The sequence below is a fragment of the Colletes latitarsis genome, chromosome 2, assembly GCF_051014445.1.
Source record: "Colletes latitarsis isolate SP2378_abdomen chromosome 2, iyColLati1, whole genome shotgun sequence".
Classification (NCBI taxonomy): Eukaryota; Metazoa; Arthropoda; class Insecta; order Hymenoptera; family Colletidae; genus Colletes; species Colletes latitarsis.
The window spans coordinates 2,749,568-2,773,122 of NC_135135.1; the positions used below are offsets into that span (position 1 = coordinate 2,749,568).

Here is a 23,555-nt window from a genome sequence, read left to right on the forward strand (position 1 = left end):
CATGTTGAGTAAGACAGCAACAGTGCATTTCCTCGAGTATCGCCAAGAATAGTTTCCACGGTGGATACAGGTCCTACGCCGATTCTAATATCTAAGTACTAGTATGCTGTGGATATGAGAGCAAACCTCCTTCCCAGTATATGAGGCGTAGTACGTTGTTTCTTGCTACTGTAACATAGAAAAGTATGTAAAGAATGAAAAATAAGTAATATCGATAAGAAAAAATGATAATAATACATACTCATTCCTTACTGTAAGTAACTAAGGGTTCTAACCGGGGTCCGGACGAGGGAAATACTAGGGAAAATTGATTGATAAGTTTTTATTATGTGTATTTTCGCTTGTCGCTCTGCGACAAGCCTTCTATTTATAAATTTAACACAAAAATGAAAAAAAATAAAAAATATAAAATTAGAAAAAAAATTATTATATTTTTTGATCTGGCCGGGGGTGGCTTCACCGACGTAACCCCGTCTGGGATGGACCTTGATTGCTGTAACAAAGGTTCGTTCGGATTAAATATGTGCGTACACGTATCGTAAACACACGCTCGTCAGCTGTTTGCCTCGCTCTCCTAGCGACTATCGGTGCGCTGGGAGGGGGAGATCAGCTGTCGTTTAACGTGGATCAGTGGACTGTAAATTTGTACTTGTTCGCTGATAATTATTTATTGAAATTATCAGCGAGACTTTTACCCTGAACGGAAGAGAATTCACTCGTATCTGTCGGGGGCGACTTTGCCACGGACGGGTCACCAAATGGAGGTCGTAAAGCTCTAAATGGGTGGATCCCGTGAGCATGCTCTCCGTGCGGGTGACGTAGGAACGTCGTGCGAGGTGATTTCCTGCGACACGGTAATATTACTGCACGGCGGCCGTTTTTACCGGGGACCGTGACAGTAAAGTGTCCTTTGCTAAAAATCCCTCGCGGGTCCAACCGCACTATAAAGCCTACCCGGCGACCGTGTTGCACGGGGACCGTATGTGGTAGGCGGCGTGACGGAAGGTGAGGTGACCTTGAACCCGAACTCCTCCGGAGGTTGTACGGTCGACTCGTACACCGACGTGTTTCTGGAGAGGGTTTTTCAGCGACCTTTGCACGAAGAGCACTCCACGAGGCGGTACCGATTCAACGGTATGACCTTTGGAAGGCTCCAAAGCCGTATAGCTTTAAAGGGATTCTGGGTGGGTGCACCCTGAGTCCCTTACGTCGCGGTCGCGGCAACGACTGCAACGTACAATCCTTCCTAGTGAAGGAGGTCGTGCCACGCGCAGCGTGTATTACGACCTCTCTTTTGTCGCAGGTAGATTGCGATGGGAAAACTCTAACCGCAGCAACGGTGATAATTCTTTAAAAAACAAGTCCAATCGTATGTGCGAGTCCATACTTGAGGAGCGAGATCGTCAGGGATCCGCTCCCGTTCGCAATCGGCTCGTGAATAATAACGAATATCGTTGCGGATCGACAGACGAAGACTCGGTCGCGCCTTGTCGTCGCGACGCGGCGCTGCCGAATTCAGCTGTCGATCTCTTTTCAATATATCATACGGTTCTCTCTCTCGACGCTGACGTCACGATATCGTTTAAACCGGTGCAAAGCGAATCTTCGAGTGAGGTCTGTGTACAACAACACGTAAACGGCCGCGGTTTTAAATTGTCCGTACGTTCAACGAACTTTTTTTTTTTTTTTTTTTTTTTTGTCGTGGGGAAAATCTTCGAAAGACACCCTCCCACCTCTTTGGGGAGAGGCGGGAGGGGTGTGTGTGATTCCCCGCGCCCGTAGAATGACGGGCGCTGGACCTACCCACTAAAAACCCCACGGTGACCCTTCCGCACGATTTGGGAGGATACCGGGAATCGCTCGAAGCATTCTTCCGGTACCCTCCCCGTGCTCGCGCTTTGCGCCCATCCCCAGGGGGGGACAAATGGTCCCCCCGGTAGACACTCTGTCTCATAGCGGCAGGACGGGGCCACTCCATCCCGCCGCCATCCGACCCGGGGCCGCGTTTAGTGGCGGCTGCGAGCCCCAACTCGCAACCGCCTGCGACCCCGTTTCTACCCCTCAGCGGCCGGGAGCTCATGGCCGCTCCAGGCCATCGAAGGTGCCTCCCCGTGGGCCGGACTCACCCGGTCCGACCCTTCGCCGCCTGGCGGGAAGAGGCTCCCCTCAGGGGCCCCCTCCCAGCCAGGGCCATCCGCCGCGCAAAGGCGGCCGCCCGCGTCGCCTGGCGCCTGGGCGACGCCCTCGCGCCACCATGCAAGCGCGAGCCTCAGCGCGCCGTTGAAGCTCGCGCTCCCTTCCCGCGGCCTCCTTCTGCAGCATTACGGTCTCGCAGAAGGAGGCCACGGTCCTCCACTTCCTCTCGCTGCCGAGCATGGCGCGCACCACACCCGGCAGCGAGACATCCCGCCCTATGACGCCGACCAGGACACGTCGCTCCCCCTCCCAAGCTGGGCATACCTGGAGGGTATGATCAGCCGTGTCCTGCTCGGCGTCACAATGGCAGCAACGCGCCGTCGGCTCCTTCCCTATCCGGCACAGGTATCTTCCGAAGCTACCATGCCCGGAAAATACCTGTGCCATCCGGTAAGTAAGGCTTCCATGGCCTCTGTCCAGCCACTCAGACAGGAGTGGCCGAACAGCCCCGACTGTCCGGTGTCCCGCAGTTGGCAGGGCCAACCGCTCCTGCCACGCGAGCACCACGAACTGCCGGGCCTGGCGCTTCAAATCGCCCCAAGCAGGTTCCAGCTCTCCCGGGACCGCCCCCACTTCCGCGCGGCGGTCGACACGATGACGATACATCATCGCGTGCGACCGCGCGAGGAGATCCATGGGCGGCATCCCCGCAAGAACCGTCGCCGCCTCATGCGACACGGTGCGGTAGCCGCGGACGACCCTCAGCGCCATCCGCCTCTGCACCCGACCCAGCATCGTCATGCTGCGCCGGGAGGCCGCCAGGTCGTCCGCCCAGACGGGGGCCCCGTATAGGGCCACCAACTGAACCATTGCCACATAGAGGCGGCGGACTCGTCCCGCCGGGCCCTCCAGGTTGGGGAGGATCCGGCCTAAAGCCGAGACCATCCTCTCCAACCGGGGAACCAGGCAGCGGAAATGCTCCTCGAAGCGCCAGTGGCTATCGAGGATCAGCCCCAGATACCTCATCCGCGGCTTCACCTCGATGTCAGCCCCACCCACCCGGATCAGAGGGGGTGGCGGATCCTGCCGAGGTGAATGGAACGCTATCACCTCGGTCTTATGGACCGCCACCGTCATCCCCATCCCCCTGATCCGGTCGACGACGCGTTGCGCCCCCTCCTCGGCGAGGCGCTTGGCCCTCCCCCACTGAGCCCCGACGGCCAGCACCAGTGTGTCATTTGCATAACACACGGCACTGACGCCGTCGGGGAGGTCGGTCCGCAACACCGCGTCGTACGCGATGTTCCACAGGAGTGGCCCGAGGACCGACCCCTGCGGAACCCCGCAGTACACCTCCCTCGGCATATCACCATCCCGGTCCGGATACTCGATCCACCTGCCGCGTAGATAATCCCCGACGACTGCCCTGAGACATGTAGTGTGTAGCCGTTATTCTGTCCAAGCGCGTTGCCACTTGGGGACTATGCTGTACCTCAAACCGAAGGTCCATACCAGCAACTACATTTTGCCTGTTGTTACGGGGGCATCTACTTTTCACGCGTCGTTATGCGTTTTGGAGGCTAACGACGTCGAAACCTGCTGCCACCTCGAGTCCAACCCAATCCAGGAACGCTTGCCGAAGCAAGCGGGGCTTGTATCCCGGCCCGAGGATGTCATTGCCGAAGTACATGACCTAGCATCCGTTCGAGTACATTTTCAAGCATGGTTCTTAGAGAGAATCCGCAGACTTCTCTCATTCTGTTACGTAGCGTAGTGTGTTCAATGGCGATTTTGGTTTCGCCCTGCTTTCGTAAGTAGTACCGAGCGCGTATATGTCCGGAACTCCCTGTATAGGTCTTGTGTTACAAGATCGGCTTCGGTCACCGGCCACGGATGGCCAGTTTCTTCAGCCGCTTGTCTCAGGAGTTCTCGCGCATCTCGGTACCTCCGGCACGCGAATAGGACGTGGTTTGGTGTCTCCACTTTTTTTTTTTTTTTTTTTTTTTTTTTTTTTTTTTGTCGTGGGGAAAATCTTCGAAAGACTCCCTCCCGCCTCCTTGGGGAGAGGTGGGAGGGGTGTGTGGGATTCCCCGCGCCCGTACAACGACAGGCGTGGGACCTACCCACTAAAAACCCCACGGTGACCCTTCGGCACGCTTTGGGAGGATACCGGGAATCGCTCGAAGCATTCTTCCGGTATCCTCCCCGTGCCCGCGCTTTCGCGCCCATCCCCCGGGGGGACAATCGGTCCCCCCAGTAGACACACTGCCTCATAGCGGCGGGACGGGGCCACTCCATCCCGCCGCTATCCGTCCCGGGGCCGCGTTTAGTGGCGGCTGCGAGCCCCAACTCGCAACCGCCCGCGACCCCGTTTCCACCCCTCGGCGGCCGGGCGTTCATGGCCGCACCAGACCGCCGAGGGTGCCTCCCCTTGCGTCGGACCGGTAGGGGGAGGCACTCCTACCCCCAACCGGTCCGAGCCGGCGCCGCCTGGCGGGAGGAGGGTCCCCTCAGGACCCCCCTCCCAGCCTAGGTCATCCGCCACACCGAGGCGGCCGCCCGCGACGCCTCGCGACCGGGCGACGACCTCGGGCCACCGCACGAGCGCGAGCTTCAGCGCGCCGCTGAAGCTCGCGCTCCCTCCCCGCGGCCTCCTTCTGCAACATTACGTTCTCGCAGAAGGAGGCCACGGCCCTCCACTTCTCCTCGCTGCCGAGCATGGCGCGCACCACGCCCGGCAGCGAGACATCCCGCCCGACGACGCCGACCAGGACACGGCGCTCCCCCTCCCACGCGGGGCATACCTCCAGGGTATGATCCGCCGTGTCCTGCTCAGCGTCGCAGTGGCAGCAACGCGCCGTCGGCTCCTTCCCTATCCGGCACAGGTATCTTCCGAAGCTGCCATGCCCGGAAAATACCTGTGCCATCCGGTAGGTGAGGCTGCCATGGCCTCTGTCCAGCCACTCCTTCAGGAGTGGCCGAACCGCCCCGACAGTCCGGTGCCCCGCGGTTGGCAGAGCCAGCCGCTCCTGCCACGCGAGCAACACGGACTGCCGGGCCTGGCGCTTCAAATCGCCCCAAGCAGGTTCCTGCCCGCCCGGGACCACCCCCACCCCCGCGCGACGGTCGACGCGGTGCCGGTACATCACCGCGTGCGACCGCGCGAGCAGGTCCATGGGCGGCATCCCCGCTAGAACCGTCGCCGCCTCATGTGACATGGTCCGATACCCGCGGACGACCCTGAGCGCCATGCGCCTCTGCACCCGACGCAGCATAGTCATGAGGCAGCCAGGTCGTCCGCCCAGACGGGGGCCCCGTATAGGGCCACCGACTGGACCATTGCCACATAGAGGCGACGAACTCGGCCCGCCGGGCCCCCCAGGTTGGGCAGGATCCGGCCCAGAGCCGCAACCATCCTTTCCAACCGGGGGACCAGGCAGCGGAAATGCTCCTCGAAACGCCAGTGGCTATCGAGGATCAGCCCTAGATACCTGATCTGGGGCTTCACCTCGATGTCAGCCCCACCCACCCGGATCAGAGGGGGTGGCGGATCCTGCCGAGGTGAATGAAACGCAATCACCTCGGTCTTATGGACCGCCACCGTCATCCCCATCCCCCTGATCCGGTCGACGACGCGTTGCGACCCCTCCTCCGCGCGACGCATGGCCCTCCCCCAGTGCGCCCCGACGGCCAGCACCAGTGTGTCATCCGCATAACACACCGTGCTGACGCCGTCGGGGAGGCCGGCCCGCAACACCGAGTCGTACGCGATGTTCCACAGGAGTGGCCCGAGGACCGACCCCTGCGGAACACCGCAGTACACCTCCCTCCGCATATCACCATCTCGGCCCGGATACTCGATCCACCTGCCGCGGAGATAATCCCCGACGACCGCCCTGAGACAAGGGGGGACTCGATGATATTCGAGCCCCCTCCTTATCTCTTCCCAGGGGAGGGTGTTAAAGGCATTGGCAATATCCAAGGATATTGCCAATGCCACCCCTCCCCGGGAGACGGCCGCCCCCGAGAGGGCCCTCACACGACCTATCGCGTCGATAGTCGATCGGCCCCCCCGGAAACCGAACTGGCAGTCGGCCAGACCGGGATCACCCCGCGACAGGTGCTCGACGAGGCGGGCAGCAATCACCCGCTCGAAGAGCTTGCCCACCTCGTCGAGGAGACAAATGGGCCGGTATGCGGAGGGAGACTCCGCGGGCCGACCCTCCTTCCGGAGGAGGACCATCCTCGCCACCTTCCAACTGGGGGGGAATCGCCCGTCCCTCAGGCAGCGGTCGAACAACCGCCTGAGGTCGGCCCCAAGGACGCCCAGGGTCAAGACCCAAACCCGGCCGGGCACACCATCCGGACCCGGGGCCGTGTTACGAACCCCGAGCCGTCTGATGGCCGCTGCCAGCTCCTCCTGCGTGACCCCCAGCTCGGCCGTCCACTCCACTGGGACAGCCGCCGCCGCCGGAGGACGCGGTCCCCTCTCCCCAATTGGGAAGAGTGTATTGACCACGTCCTCCAGCAGCCGGGGGTCAAGACCCTCGGTGACGGGGGGCGCCCACGGGCGGAGCTTATTCAGCACCACCTTATATGGGCGCCCCCATGGATCGTCATCAAGGGTCTGGAGGAGCTCCTTCCATGCCCGGGTCTTGGCCCGTTTGATGGCGACCTGCAGAGCAACCCGCGCCACGCGGTATGCTCCATACAGGTCATCAGCTGCCCTCGCTCGCGCCACGCCGTCGCCTGTACGTTGACGACGGCGCGCGCGGGTGTACTGGCGTCGGGCGCGGACAGTCGCGACTCGCAACTCCGCGATCGCGTCCGACCACCAGTACACCGCCCGGCGAGGAGAAGCCCGCCCGACCCGAGGCATCGCCGCGTCGCAAATACCCGCGACCAATGCTCCGAGCCGGGCGACCTCCTCCTCTATGCTCGGCAACTCGGCCACTACGTGCGGCCAAGTTGCAGCGAGGGCAGCTGCCATCAGGGCGTCCTTGTCCAGGCGCCGAAGCGCCCAGCGGCGTGGTGGGGTGCCACGCAGGCGGCCGTGTCGGGATGCACTCGCGGCGGCAGAGACCTCCATCCGGATGTACCGGTGATCGGAGAGTGTCTCTGCCCCCGCGACCACGTGCCAACCCGACACCATGCGCACGGCGTTGGGGGTCGCGAATCCAACATCCACGATGGACCCCCCATATCGCCGCACGCATGTGTGCTCCGACCCCCGGTTCAATACCCGGAGGTCGAGCCCCGCCGCCCAATCGCCCAGGATCCCGCCGCGAACGGAGGTCCTGGGGGATCCCCAAGCCACCGACTTTTTTTTTTTTTTTTTTTTTTTTTTTTTGTCGTGGGGAAAATCTTCGAAAGACTCCCTCCCACCTCCTTGGGGAGAGGTGGGAGGGGTGTGTGGGATTCCCCGCGCCCGTACAACGACAGGCGCGGGACCTACCCACTAAAAACCCCACGGTGACCCTTCGGCACGCTTTGGGAGGATACCGGGAATCGCTCGAAGCATTCTTCCGGTATCCTCCCCGTGCCCGCGCTTTCGCGCCCATCCCCCGGGGGGACAATCGGTCCCCCCAGTAGACACACTGCCTCATAGCGGCGGGACGGGGCCACTCCATCCCGCCGCTATCCGTCCCGGGGCCGCGTTTAGTGGCGGCTGCGAGCCCCAACTCGCAACCGCCCGCGACCCCGTTTCCACCCCTCGGCGGCCGGGCGTTCATGGTCGCACCAGACCGCCGAGGGTGCCTCCCCTTGCGTTGGACCGGTAGGGGGAGGCACTCCTACCCCCAACCGGTCCGACCCGGCGCCGCCTGGCGGGAGGAGGGTCCCCTCAGGACCCCCCTCCCAGCCTAGGTCATCCGCCACGCCGAGGCGGCCGCCCGCGACGCCTCGCGACCGGGCGACGACCTCGGGCCACCGCACGAGCGCGAGCTTCAGCGCGCCGCTGAAGCTCGCGCTCCCTCCCCGCGGCCTCCTTCTGCAACATTACGTTCTCGCAGAAGGAGGCCACGGCCCTCCACTTCTCCTCGCTGCCGAGCATGGCGCGCACCACGCCCGGCAGCGAGACAACCCGCCCGACAACGCCGACCAGGACACGGCGCTCCCCCTCCCACGCGGGGCATACCTCCAGGGTATGATCCGCCGTGTCCTGCTCAGCGTCGCAGTGGCAGCAACGCGCCGTCGGCTCCTTCCCTATCCGGCACAGGTATCTTCCGAAGCTGCCATGCCCGGAAAATACCTGTGCCAGTCGGTAGGTGAGGCTGCCATGGCCTCTGTCCAGCCACTCCTTCAGGAGCGGCCGAACAGCCCCGACAGTCCGCTGCCCCGCGGTTGGCAGAGCCAGCCGCTCCTGCCACGCGAGCAACACGGACTGCCGGGCCTGGCGCTTCAAATCGCCCCAAGCAGGTTCCTGCCCGCCCGGGACCGCCCCCACCCCCGCGCGACGGTCGACGCGGTGCCGGTACATCACCGCGTGCGACCGCGCGAGCAGGTCCATGGGCGGCATCCCCGCTAGAACCGTCGCCGCCTCATGTGACATGGTCCGATACCCGCGGACGACCCTGAGCGCCATGCGCCTCTGCACCCGACGCAGCATAGTCATGCTGCGCCGGGAGGCAGCCAGGTCGTCCGCCCAGATGGGGGCCCCGTATAGGGCCACCGACTGGACCATTGCCACATAGAGGCGACGAACTCGGCCCGCCGGGCCCCCCAGGTTGGGCAGGATCCGGCCCAGAGCCGCAACCATCCTTTCCAACCGGGGGACCAGGCAGCGGAAATGCTCCTCGAAACGCCAGTGGCTATCGAGGATCAGCCCTAGATACCTGATCTGGGGCTTCACCTCGATGTCAGCCCCACCCACCCGGATCAGAGGGGGTGGCGGATCCTGCCGAGGTGAATGAAACGCAATCACCTCGGTCTTATGGACCGCCACCGTCATCCCCATCCCCCTGATCCGGTCGACGACGCGTTGCGACCCCTCCTCCGCGCGACGCATGGCCCTCCCCCAGTGCGCCCCGACGGCCAGCACCAGTGTATCATCCGCATAACACACCGTGCTGACGCCGTCGGGGAGGCCGGCCCGCAACACCGAGTCGTACGCGATGTTCCACAGGAGTGGCCCGAGGACCGACCCCTGCGGAACACCGCAGTACACCTCCCTCCGCATATCACCATCCCGGCCCGGATACTCGATCCACCTGCCGCGGAGATAATCCCCGACGACCGCCCTGAGACAAGGGGGGACTCGATGATATTCGAGTCCCCTCCTTATCTCTTCCCAGGGGAGGGTGTTAAAGGCATTGGCAATATCCAAGGATATTGCCAATGCCACCCCTCCCCGGACGTTCAACGAACTTGACGAACGCTTAACCTTCCGCAGTGTCACGTACACAAACGGATACGGGAATCGCAGCCGAGAATTTAATATTTCGGACGAACGCGATTTTAAATCGTTTTTAACATATTTAAACACTTACACATGCCGTATCGCAAGAAATGTAGTAATTCATTTTTTTCAGAAATCGGGAACGTAGAATCCGATAGATAGCGTTTCATGACGTCGACGATATTATCAAAACGTGTGTGTGTGTGTGTGTGTGCGCGCGCGCGCGCGTGTGTGTGTGTCGGATACATCTTGACCATCCGCTCGTGGCACAATGACTTTTATATGACCCACCGTTCCTGCTTCCTCTTCCGACTTCAGCATGTGTGGGGACACTGATCGCAATACCATGTACATAAATTGTTTTTTTTTTAATACATACTATGTCTAAAGTGGTATTTTATAATGCCCCCAGTGCAGCGTCTCGGTCGAATATGGTATAATATATATCATTTGTCATCGTACGGACCGAGAGCAATTTTTGTTTCTGATATCGTGTACACTTCATGTAACGTAGATCTTATACACGATTAGTTCGTGCTACAACATTACTCCTAACACTTTTCATCTTTTTCGTATCATTCTTGCCATCAACTTGCAAGGCATACATCTTTGCTCTCAATCCGACAAATTCAGTCATAATCGCATTATTATTTTCGCCTTTCATTAAACCTGGCACCTTCTTATTGGCGAGCGGAATACCATATCGATTATCTGTGGGATAATCGCTCGTGTCAAAGCGGGCAATGTCACGTATCATAAGTTCATAAATATTGTTACATTCGATGTGGTAAAATAGACTGTCTGTATCGATGTACATAATTTTACATTTCTTGCTATGTGCGGGTAACATGTAATCATGATGGAATTCATACAAACAAACTTTAGATATATCTAGTATACACATACCCTCATAGATTGGTTTGTTAAATTTTATTGACAGTTTACGCAATTCGATTGCAACTAAGTCTTCCGAAAATATGCTGCGACTGCGGAAATTTGGTTTAGCGATCAGTGCCTCCGCACAGTATCTCCCTTCCCATTTTGTTACTAATTTTACATGTACATGATTGCGCACATTCTTCTTAGTTTTGCCGAACACTGCATTATTCATTAACTTGTATAAATTTTTCCCAAAATCATTTGTAGCAAGAGATCTGAATTTTGTATTTAGTTCGATGTAATCGCGAAGCCATGGAGATTGTGAAAACTGTAATATGCGGTGAACTTCAGTTACGCGAAGGCCGTGACGAATGCATTGCTGTAGATTGCGGTACTGTACTACGTAACGCTTCTTATCGTATAGTGTCGCGAGGAGCTTTTCCTGACGCTGGCCAGGCGGTTTACCACGCGCTGGACAGAACGGTAGGTCAGTGTGCGCATCATGCAGATGTTGTGGATACTCCAGGTCGACTTCCAAAATATACCCCATCGATGAGTCTAACGCTATGACCATTACATTTGTATCTTTGTTGTTAGCCCACTGAAAATTGGCGTATGGTAATGGTTGACACATTGCCCAGCCGTACAAATTATTTACATCGAAATACATGAGATATGATGACGGTTGCGATGGATCATACGACTGCATGTACTTGTTGTTGGCTCGTGCACGTGTGTTGGAACATTGACTCAAACCATCACGTATACCACGTTCGATGAATAGGACCATGTCGATATCGGTAAGAAGTTCAAAATTGATACGTGTATGCTTCAGCATGGCATCCCACGTAAAACCAGGCAGAGTATAATAATGCGCAAGATCGAGTCCGTAACTTGTGATGCAATTATTGCGAAAATTTTCAAAAATATCAGCCCACAGCGAGACATCAGTCTTTAGATACAAATCGCTATACTTGCCGAGCGTTTGAATTAAGAACCGAGTCCACATGTTGACAGCGTACACGTAATCGTTTTCGGATACTGTATCACCAGTCAAGGAGCTGTAAAATGAATTACGCGATGGCAAACATGATTGCTCCAACTTTTCGATACAATCAATGTACTCATACGGAAACACGCCCTTCCGTGTCAATAAATCAAAATCTTCCGCAGATAACTTTTGAAACTCGGATCGTATAATTTGAAGATGATCTTTACTCAGAAAAGATACCAATTTTTCAAGACTTGTATCTAAAAAGTTAAACGAATCCATGAATTGCAATTTTATGCATCTGCGCGAGTTCGATTCTTCATCCGTATTTTCAATGTATTTTGTTAATGAAATATACTTTTCTTTTGTTATTGGCAATACAGTGATGTCAACCTCGAATGCTGTGGCTATCACCTTGATAATAAAATGTGAATCATAACCAGATAAATTGTAATAGATCACGGGAATGACAAACGCGTCTTTATAATTTAGATTGTGATTTGAATGCGCGGGTCCTCTGTATCGACCGGTCAAATGACAATGATCGCGTACCTGCTTGTCATCTCGCGCAGACGGTGTTTCGCATATGTGACAGTGTGTTGCAGTATTAAAATTTTGCAATTATTCAGTTGATAAATTTTCCATGGTCACATTGGTCGATAAAATGGACTTTACACGATGTGACAAATCTTGGAGTTGTTTCACAAACCATGACACGCAATCAGGATCACGACGACATTGAAACGTAGATAACGAGTCGTCGTACGAGCACCGCACATAATATCCCACACTAAATACTCGATGATGCGTACGTGTATCTTGATGTTCCTCAATCAGTATCTGCTTTCCCCAGGATGCATGCCAGATCGGCATACACAATAAACCGAACACGCTCTTTCCTGTTGTAGTTACTGAAGCTAAGCGACTTGCTGTCATCATCATTTGGTAATATGATTGCACAATCACTAATCTTCTCACAATCCATGGTGCGAGCTTCCAGCTTCTCATTCGAACTAAAGTAGTGCAAGCATCTGCAATAAGAGACATAATTTTTTATCTAACAAAAATATTTAGAATAAATTTATTATATACATACCTATCGCAAAAGTAGTTTCTGCCACTATGTTTACCCAATTGTGTGCCCACAAAGCGAGATAAATTCTTGATCCACGCGAAATGTCCCACGTTGTTTGCTCCTTCTAAATACAACGAATTGATATGTCTCTCCATCTTCTAATCGGCGACCCGTATCAACAGCATCTTCTTTTTCCCAATGGTATAGATGCATCCCGGCGCAGTATGACGATGCTGCGTCGGGTGCAGAGGCGGATGAAGTTGAGGGTCGTCCGCGGGTACCGGACCGTGTCGCATGAGGCGGCGACGGTTCTTGCGGGGATGCCGCCCATGGACCTCCTCGCGCGGTCGCACGCGGTGCTGTATCGTCACCGCGTCGACCGTCGCGCGGGGGCGGGGGTGGTCCCGGGAGTGCAGGAACCTGCTTGGGGCGATTTGAAGTGCCAGGCCCGGCAGTTCGTGATGCTCGCGTGGCAGGAGCGGTTGGCACTGCCAACTGCGGGGCACCGGACAGTCGGGGCTGTTCGGTCACTCCTGAGTGAGTGACTGGACAGAGGCCATAGAAGCCTCACTTATCGAATGGCACAGGTGTTCTCCGGACATGGCAGCTTCGGAAGATACCTGTGCCGGATAAGGAAGGAGCCGACGGCGCGTTGCTGCCATTGTGACGCTGAGCAGGACACGGCTGAACACACCCTCGAGGTGTGCTCTGCGTGGGAGGGGGAGCGCTGTGTCCTGGTCAGCGTCATCGGGCGGGATGTCTCGCTGCCGGGCATGGTGCGCGCCATGCTCGGCAGCGAGGGGAAGTGGAGGGCCGTGGCCTCCTTCTGCGAGAGCGTATTGTTGCAGAAGGAGGCCGCGGGCAGGGAACGCGAGCTTCAGCGGCGTGCTAAGGCTCGCGCTCGTGTGGTGGCGGGAGGGTGTCGCCCCCGCAGCGTGGCGGATGACCCTGGCTGGGAGGGGGTTCCTGAAGGGAGCTTCCTCCAGCCACGAGGCGCAGGGCCGGACCGGATGGGGATGGGAGTGCCACCCCAATTCCGGTCCGGCGCATCGGGAGGCACCCTTGGCGGCATGGTGCGGCCATGAGCCACCAGCCGACGAGGGGTAGAAATGGGGTCGCAGGTGGTTGCGAGTTGGGGCTCGCAGCCGCCACTGAACGCGGCCCCGAGACGGATGGCGGCAGGACGGAGTGGCCTCTTCCTGCCGCCATGAGATAGCGTGACTGCCGAGGGGACCATTTTGTCCCCCCGTGGATGGGCGCACAGCGCAGACACGGGGAGGATACCGGGAATCGCTCGAAGCATACTTCCGGTATCCTCCCAAATCGTGCAGAAGGGTCACCGTGGGATTTTTAGTGGGTAGGTCCCGCGCCCGTCAATCTATGGGCGCGGGGAATCCCACACACCCCTCCCGCCTCTCCCCAAAGAGGTGGGAGGGAGTCTTACGAAGATTTTCCCCACGGAAAAAAAAAAGGTATAGACGCAGATGGAGATGTTGTTGGCATGTTCAAGCTTCTTAATTTGGTTCAATGTCATTGGAAATTCAATATCCTGAATATTCAGCACTGTTGTATAATGAAGGTATATCATTCGCGTAGGTCAGACAAGCGAAATGTTCACAGTTTTTTGTGTTAACACTTTTGTTTCCACATTTATTACCAGCCACAAATTCACCGTTAAGTATAGTATTTATTTTTACACTGTCATGTTTCAGCACAATGTTACACACATGATTGAATACAATGTCCCTCGCATCTTCGAGAAAATTGAGAGGCTCTATGTAGTTAGAATTTATCACGACACCGATCAATATGCGATTAACGAAAGCTGAATCAATTTCCCGCCATCTGAGTCTTGCACTGTGTCCAGCACCCACATGTACAAATCGATTGCGTGTCGAATCTTTCAGGCTTTCCAATCTAGCGATATGGGCAGTCAATGATTGTTTTTCACCGATTGAGAGTCGCGGCCTCTTGATTCGGCTTCGTTCCTCGAACGAATTAAGATAATCATCAAAGCAATGTTCCCATATATTGTATGCTTCCTTCGACCTTAATTGAGCGGCCTGATCGTACAGCTCCTGCTCTTGATGATTCATACTACCGTTTCTGTGTTGACGCATACAATGATGCTCACGATATGTCACAAAATCTGTGCTCCGATGATGCTCTCAATGATGTTCACGATATATTACAGAAATCTGTGTTCCGTGATTGCAATGTTATACGTTTTGCAAAAGTTGTGTTTTGCACAAAAATCTATGTCTCGATGATGCTTTCGGTGATGTTCGCGATATATTTTAGGAATCTGTGTCCGAGAATGCAATGTTATACGTTTTGCTGAGGCTGCATTTTTGCAAGTGCTCAGTGTAATCTAAAACGCCCTACAAAAAAAGTTGTGCTTTTCGCAGAAAGAAGAGAAGAGGAACAATGTGTACGTTAAACGGCTAGGACTTGCACAATTCGTGGACCCATAAAAGTAATATCTTGTAATATAGTTATTCGCTGCTTGAATAGTATTGCGTACTGTGCGTGTATGAAAAAAATGATCTATACCGCGATGAATGTTATCTGCATCCGACTGCATCGTCTGCGATTGCAATGTTATATGTTTTGCAGAGGTTGCGTTTTTACATGTGTACATGGTAATCTAAAACGCTTTGCAAAAGTTATAGAAATTCCCCTCACCCGCTATGCATCGTTCATGCAGCACAATATTCACTCTTTCCCCCTACGGTAATGCTCTCGATACATTACAAAGAATCTGCGTTCGTGAATGCAATGTTATACGTTTTTGCATGTGTTCAAGACAATCTAAAACGCAATTATATATATCATTTTATTAAAATAGTCAAAGACAACCTCCAAGACTCCTCTTTACCAATTTCTGATAATTACCTCTGATAATAACCTCTTTTTTTACCAGAGACATCTAATTTCTTTCCCACTTCACTTTTACCGACCTCAGGCAAATACCTATTCTTTTTACTAACCTCTGATAATTATCAACCGCTGATACTAATTACCGACCATTGCTACTAATTACCGACCATGGGTAATAGTTACTGACACCCACCCTGGCTCCCGGACCCCTCCCCCAAACACCCGACGGAATCACCACGGACCCCTCCACATCGACGAGTGGGCCCACCTTCAACACCCCTCTCGCCTTAGAGTCTCAGCTCCCCCGCACCCCCCTCCGGGACCATAGCTCCGAATGCCCACCCTCACCTACTAAACAGGAAAAAAGCAGTAAGCTAGAGAGCAAGCCGTAAGCTAGTAAAGAAGCAGTTAGCTTGTAAAAAAGGAGTAAGTTAGTAAGATACCAGTAAGCTAGTATACAATCAGTAAGCTAGCAAGCAAGCAGTAATCTAGCAAGCAAGTAGTACGCTAATAATCAATCAGTAAGCTAGTAAACAAGCAGTTAGCGAGAAAGCAAGCAGGTAGTGAATAAGCAAGCACTAAGCAAATAAGCAGCATGCTAGTAAGCAAGCAGTAAGGTGGTAAGCAAGCAGTAAGCTAGTAAGTAAGCAATAAACTGGTAAGCAAGCAATAAGCATAAGCTCCTGCCTCCTTGTTAGCGTACTGCATGCTTACAAGGTTACTGCTTGCTTGCCAGCTTACTGCTTGCTTACCAGCTTACTGCTTGCTTTCTAGCTTATTGCTTGCTAGCTTACTGGTTGTTTGTTAGCTTAATGTTTGCTTACCAGCATACAGCTTGCTTTCTGTCTTACTGCTTGCTAGGTTACAGCTTGCTTGCTAGCTTACTGCTTGTTTGCTAGCCTACTGTTTGCTTACTAGCTTACTCTTTGTTTTCTAACTTGGTGCTTGCCTGCTAGTTTAGTGTTTGCTTACCAGCATACAGCTTACTTTCTGGCTTACTGCTTCCTAGATTACTGCTTCCTTACTAGCTTACTGCTTGCTTACTAGCTTTGGGCTTGCCTAATAGATTGTTGGTTTCTAATCATCTTACTGCTTGCTTGCTTGCTTACTGCTTGCTTGCCAGCTTATTGCTTGCTTACTTACTGCTTATTAGCTTACAGCTTGCATACTAGCTTACAGCTTGCTTGCTCGCTGCTTTACTAGCTTACTGCTTGCTTACTGGCTTACTGCTTGCGAACAAACTTACTGTTTTCTGACTACCTCACTGCTTCCTTGCCACCTTGCTGCTTTCTTACTAGCTTACTGTTTGTAGCAGTAAGCTAGCTGTAAGCTAGCAAGCAATATTGTAGGACTTTTGTAAAGGATTGGAGGAAAATGAAAAAATATATTAAACACACCGCTCGCTATCACATCGTAAACATTAATCCTAACAAAACTGCAAACACTCCTTCGTTTTAAAACCACGCAACTTGTTTAAATATCGCGTGAGTCCGAGACGTAGAAACTCGGCCGCGATGCCCGTATCTATTTGGAATTAGCGTAATTCTAGTTGGTGATGATGACGTTGAATTTTTTATCGTTCAGATTAGTATACCGCGGCTATTTACGTGTTTTTTCAAGCTAGCCTCACTGGATTTCTCGAGTTTTGGAACAAATTCTAGGACTTGTGTTGTTAACGCCGAGAGAGAGAGAAAAAAAAGAGATCTATCGGAGAAAGATCAATAGACGAAACGCGACAGCGCGGCGCCGTGACTACGCGGGGCGTAGCTGCCCGGGCCCAGCAGCGCGAGGCGTCGTTACCCGGTTCTGCGCCTGCGCGACGAAGCCGGCCGCGGCCCTCGCTGCTTACAGATCGTCACGGTTCATTCTTGAGCCGTCGGCGATCGAGAGCGGACCCTGTGACGGTCGCGTTCCCATTTACCTACGAGCTCCGAGGAGAATGAGTCGATCTCACTCCTCGTTATTAAATCAGTTTGCGGACAATTAATTTATTAGAAAATCTCGTCATAGCGACTTCAGATTTTCCCGAGAAAAAGGACAATCTGCCTGTTGTCGAAGCGAATGCAGTGCACGCAGCGCGTGACGCGATCGTAGACACAGAATAGAGTTTGAACGTTACACTTCGTTGCTGCGACTTTGACGTTAGGGATTCGGTGCGAAGCACTTAGAACCTCTTCCGAATTAATACGGTTTGAATTACTGAACGGTTGATACCGACATACTGGTATCGCCTTGTGATGATTCGCCTTTCGAAGGGATCGGAAAATCCACTCGAATCACCCGTCTTGTGTACCATATAAGGGACACCGACCGGTGGAGTAGCAGGTTCGACCCGTTAGAGCTATACGGCGTAGGAGCAACCGGAAGGTAGATATTCACAAAGGATATCACTTCGTGGTGCTCTCCGTGCATCGGGCTTCGGAGAACCCGCTCCAATATACCGTCGTGAGGTGACAACAGGTAGAGCACAAGCGTACGGTGGAGCAAAGGATTTGCGAGCCTTCCTTCTACCACTACACCTACTACCAGTTCTGAGTCGACCACACTGAGCTGTGATCGTAGGGTGGTTGGTATTGCAGAGGATTTCGTCCTAAACCGGTAAGCCATAGGCCAGTTCCTCGTACCATAGGACCCTCCGTCGAGGTAGCCACGGCTGGCTACCGGGCGTTCCTTTGATGAAGGAATCGCTAGCGAGGCAGCTGCGTGGGCAGGCCGCAGGTCGCTCCTGAGGAGCCGCCTTCAAGGAAGCTGAACCAAGACAAGAAATCCTCTTATGTGGGTGGTGTCCATACGCCACCCCCACTGTGAGCGTGCACGCGGGATATAGCCTCTTGGAGCCTTACAACCTCCATTTGGTTTCCCGTCCATGGCATTGCGAAGAGAACCCGGTAGAACGGAGGATAACCTCGTCTGCCCGGTTGTGCGCGTCGGTGAGATTGTAGAAAACAAATCTCAACGACCAGAAAAAAAATACAGTCCACTAGCTAGAATGCTAAATAGCCAGCTAGCTCTCTCCTCCAAGCACACCAGACTATCGCTCGAGCGCGAAATATGCAGCTGACGAGCGCGCGATTGTTGACTTGTCCGTAAAAGTACTTATTTGCCGGATTCTTTTGTTTCAGAAACCCTCCGCAGCAATAAAACCCGAAGATAGAAAAGAGGAGACGGTGCCGGAAACTAAGTCACCGTCCAAGATTTTTATGTTTCCCGTTTTGTTTCTGTTTTACATTTTTTGTACAATATAGTTTTGATATTTCATTTGTAAAATAAAAAATTATTTGAGAAACTTGTAACAATTTCTCTCCCTATCTGTTCCCTCATCCGGACCCACGTTAGAGTCCCTAAGTACTCTAACATTTCGTCCTTCGAGCCGGATTCGAGGTAGAAAAGACAGTAGAGAGTTACAAGTACGTTCACGTAAGTTGCGACTTACGGGACAAATTTTCGAGTTGATTTTGAATACTCGAACAAAAGATCACCATGGCATTGGCCAGAGAGGTCGATCGTAGCGAGATCGAAATCGATTTCGATGACCTGACCTGCCGGTTCGAAGCGATGTCACGGTCGATAACGAATTTAAAAGAACGAGGTCGTGCTCAGTACAATGAGATACTTCTCAAGTCAAAGCTCGACTCGGTTTCCGAACAGTACAAGGAAGCTGTTAATCAGTACTTGGCTGTTCGGAGAAAATATCCACCTGCGAAGTGCGAATTAAGCAACTTCGTTATAAAGTGTGTATAGGAGACGATGTTTATGGAGTTTCAGGCGTCCATTGCCACGGAACTGACACGACTGGCCGCTGAGAAACAAACAGCGGCGTCGTCGGTCGGCCAGCACGATGTCGCCATTGAGCTCCCAAAGCAACGTCTGAATAAATTCGGCGGGGATCCTCATAAATGGAGCCATTTCGAGGATCTATTCACCGCCAGCATAATAAATAACCCGAGACTTTCAGATGTGCATCAAATGCAATATCTAAACGCCTGTGTGGAAGATCAAGCATTGGCTGCGATCGCACACCTTGAAATTACCGACGATAATTTCGAGGTAGCGTGGCAAACCCTGAAGAATCAATTCGGGCTTCCACGTATTGTGACCGCCAAACTGCTTGATCAATTGACAAGAATGAAGACGGTTAAAAAGGATGACCTGACTAGTTTACATCAGGTCACCGTCATCTTCAAGCAAGCTTTTGCCGCTTTTGAAAAACTGGGCACGTTAAAAGAGTAGCGAAATTGGCTGCTGGCCCATGCAATCAAAAGCCGGCTTGAAGGGCCTCTCCTTTTGGAGTGGGAACTGTCACAGAAGCTCTCCACGAAATATCCCTCGTTTCACGAACTGGTGGAATTTCTGGAGGTGCGTGCTCGTGCCATCACCATAACGGATGATGGTCAGAGCAAATCTTCGACGAGTAACCCACCGAAAATTAAAGTACGGAGTTACAACTCCGTCGTAAAAAGACGCTCGAAAAACAACGAAGCGTGTGGATTCTACTGCCTCGAGCATGGAATAGCACAATCCAGTGCTTTCCAAAGCTTGACGGTAGACTACCGCTATCATTACGTAAAAGATAGTCGCTTATGCATTATCTGCATGTCGCCTGGCCACGAGCGGTTCAGTTGTACGTCCGAAAAAGTATGCTCTAAATGCAATGGCAGACACCATACTCTGCTGCATTTCGAGCAACGCGGATACGAAACGAAAAGTCGTAAGCCTACGACGGAGTTTTCGAAGGACAAGGAAAAGAAAAAGCGGGCAACTGACCCGCGATGTCTCCACCTGGTAGGACAGAAAAGTCAACCGGGTGGCGATAAAACAGAGAAAATCCCCAAGGCTGAATGAATCGATCGCTGCTTTGAATGATAGCTCAGATGATTAAGCGTCTATCACACCGAGTTATTTTCAGTCGGAAGTCGATTGAAAGCTTTTCCGACGAGAATCGATGGAAAGTGAACGTCTCTCGCATTTTTAACCGGTGGAGGGCGATTCAGAAATTTCACAAAGTGATCTAGACAAGCGGGACGTGATTATTTCACGTTCCGCCAAAGTCTTGATAAGAGGCATATGGCCCATAAATAGCTAAAATCAAATTATGTGGTTTTAGTGCAGAACCCTCTATTCTCCCATAAATCCATGGAAAATGGGACAAATAGAGGAAGTTTCATAGGTTAGGGATAGGCACGTGTCGTTAAAGTACGCACGGCCAAATCTATCTTTACACGACCAATTTCGCGGTTGTGTAAATTTCTCGTGAATTTTTCCATGATAACGACAATCAGCAACGTCGCTTTCGAGGAAACATTGAAAATCCAGATTTTGTCGGCCAAGGAATTCGGAAGGTAAAGTACCACCGCGTCCATAGCAACCGGTGTCCACTTCCATCTATCCATTGTTACTAAGGCTCAATCAAGGTACAGGTTGCTTAGCAAAGTAAACAATCCGAGCAAAGCTGCGGTCCACGCGTCGCCATATTGGCTTTAGTTGATTCTGAGCTTCGAGATGAGCGACACACAAAGCAGTCCTGAAGAAAACACGACAATGATCTCGGGAGATCCCGAGATCGATTTGAGGTTCGGGCAGATTCTGTGGATCGCCGAATCATCCCAGCCCTTCTGGGCGGAAGAAGTAGAAGCCGAGAAGCCTGAGCCCAAGCTTGAGCTCGAGTATAACCTGGGCCTGTGCACCGTCCGCGTGCCTGTAAGGGTCGTCGAAGGGTACGCGGCGATACAACTGCCGTGTCCCCGGCGGCAAATATACACTCCGGTGGGGAACGGGCCGCAGGCTTCTGACGGCACAATGGAAGCCGGACGCCCCGGCTCAACCGCCGGCACCGGCAGCCGCGCCGCCAGCAGCCAGCGGCGATTCCGCCGCCACAGTAGCCGGGACCAGCGCAGGCCGACAGCAAGGCAGCTGGAAGGAAGCAACGGAGACGAAAGCAAGCAAAGTCCGCTGCGGAACCACAGCCGGGGCCCAGCGGGGCCCGTCAACCTTTTCCCAGCCAGGGAAAAAGGCCAGATGGCATCCCAGCCATCCCGGCCATCCCGGCCATCTTCGGACGGTGGAAGCCACCACGCGAGCTCTTGCTGACCAGATGCTGCTAACCTCGATGAGGTTCCTGCATCAGGCAACTTCCGGACAATTGTAAGTGCTTTTAATTATTAAAAAAAAAATTTTTTTTCGAATTAAAAGTGCGCGTCTCTCTTTCTCGGTTCGCGTAAAAATTATTGCCGTACGGGACAACTGCGTCCTCTGCGTCCTCTTAGTCACGTGATTCCAAGACGTAGAAACTCGGCCGCGATGCCCGTATCTATTTGGAATTAGCGTAATTCTAGATGGTTATGCTGACGTTGAATTTTTCATCGTTCAGATTAGTATACCGCGACTATTATAGTTTTGATACTTCGTTTGTAAAATAAAAAATTATTTGAGAAACTTGTAACAATTTCTCTCCCTGTCTGTTCCCCCATCCGGACCCACGTTAGAGTCCCTACGTACTCTAACACAACTCATGCCCCGCTCACAACCCCCCAATCTCACACGCGATTCAAACTAAACTGAACTGATCATCATTTACTATATCTTTCACTCCTACAATATGCTAGCAAGCAGGCTGTAATCTAGCAAGCACTAAGCTAGTAAGCAAACAGTAAGCTAGAAAGCAAGCAGTAAGCTAGAAAGCAAGCAGTAAGCTAGCAAGCAGTAAGCTAGTAAGCACGCAGTTAAGCTAGTAAGCTATAAGCAAGCAAGCAGTAAGCTAGTAAGCAGTAAGCAAGGAAGCAAGCAGAAAGCTAGCAAGCATGCTGTAAGCTATCAATCAGTAAGCTAATAAGCAGTAAGCTGGTAAGCAATCAGTAAGATTACAAGCGAGTAGTACGCTAGTAAGATATAAATAATCTAGAAAAAAAGCAGTATGCTAGTAAGCAAGCAGTAACCTAGCAGCAGTTTTAATATACGGCGTGTGGTAATGTTACAAATAAATAACGATTTTTTACATCCTAGTTGGAGGAGGGAAATTAAGACCCATCAGATTTACATTGAACCGAAGGGTGCACGTTATTGTTTTTCCAATATTTTAATTATTTTGTTATGTAAATTTAAGTTAAATATATAACATTTGATTCTGTGTAATAAATTGATACGGTTATTAAAAAATATAGTAGTGTTTAAATATCGCATGAGTCCGAGACGTAGAAACTCGGCCGCGATGCCCGTATCTATATTGAATTCGCGTAATTCTAGATGGTTGTGCTGACATGGAAATTTTCCATCGTTCAGATTAGTATACCGCGGCTATTTACGTGTTTTTTCAAGCTAGCTTCCCTGAAATTCTCGAGTTTTGGAGCAAATTCTAGGAATGTGTTGTTAGCGCTGAGAAAGAGAGAGAAAAGAGATCTATCGGAAAAAGATCGATAGACGAAACGCGGCAGCGCCGCACTGTGGCCACGCGGCGCGTAGCAGCCCGGGCCCAGCAACGCGAGGCGTAGCTACCCGGTTCTGCGCTTGCGCGACAGTGCCGGCCGCGGCCGTGGCTGCTTGCAGATCGTCACGCTTCAGTACTGAGCCGTCGGTGATCCAGAGCAGACCTATTTACGATCTCGCTCCGGTTTTCAATCGAAGCTCAGAAGAGTGTGAACTAAGCTCGCTCTTAAGTATACACAGAAAGTGGACAGCGATAATAATTTATTGGAAAATCTCGTCATCGTGACTTGAGATTTTCCCAGAGATAGGACAATCTGCCTGTTGTTGTAGCGATCGCACGGCACGCCGGGTGTGAAGCGATCGTAGACGCAGGAGTGTGATTGAACGTTGCCGGTCGTGGATGCGACTGCGACGTTGGAGACTCGGTGTCGATCGCCTTGAGTCTTCTTCCAATTATCCGGTTAGAGCTACTGGAAGGCTGATACTGATATACTAGTATCGACTGGTGGTAGTTCACCGTTTGTAGAAGTCGTACGAAACCCACTGAAGCCACCCGTCCTGTGTACCGTAGAGAGTACACCGACCGGTGGGGTGGAAAGTTTCACCGACCAGTCTGGAGCTATACGGCGTAGGAGCAACCGGAAGGTAGATATTCAGGAAGGATATCACCTCGTGGTGCTCTCCGTGCATCGGGCTTCTGAGAACCCGTTCCAATATACCGTCGTGAGGGGACAATAAGTAGAGCCTAAGCGTACGGTGAAGCAAAGGGTTCGAAGAGC

At 52.9% G+C, this 23,555-nt stretch overlaps 1 protein-coding gene across 1 annotated transcript in view; it reads left to right on the top strand.

The window, feature by feature from the left end:
* Positions 1 to 23,555, top strand: part of Nop5 (nop5 ribonucleoprotein) — a 263,260-nt gene that overhangs the window by 3,343 nt on the left and 236,362 nt on the right. The window lies entirely within an intron of this gene.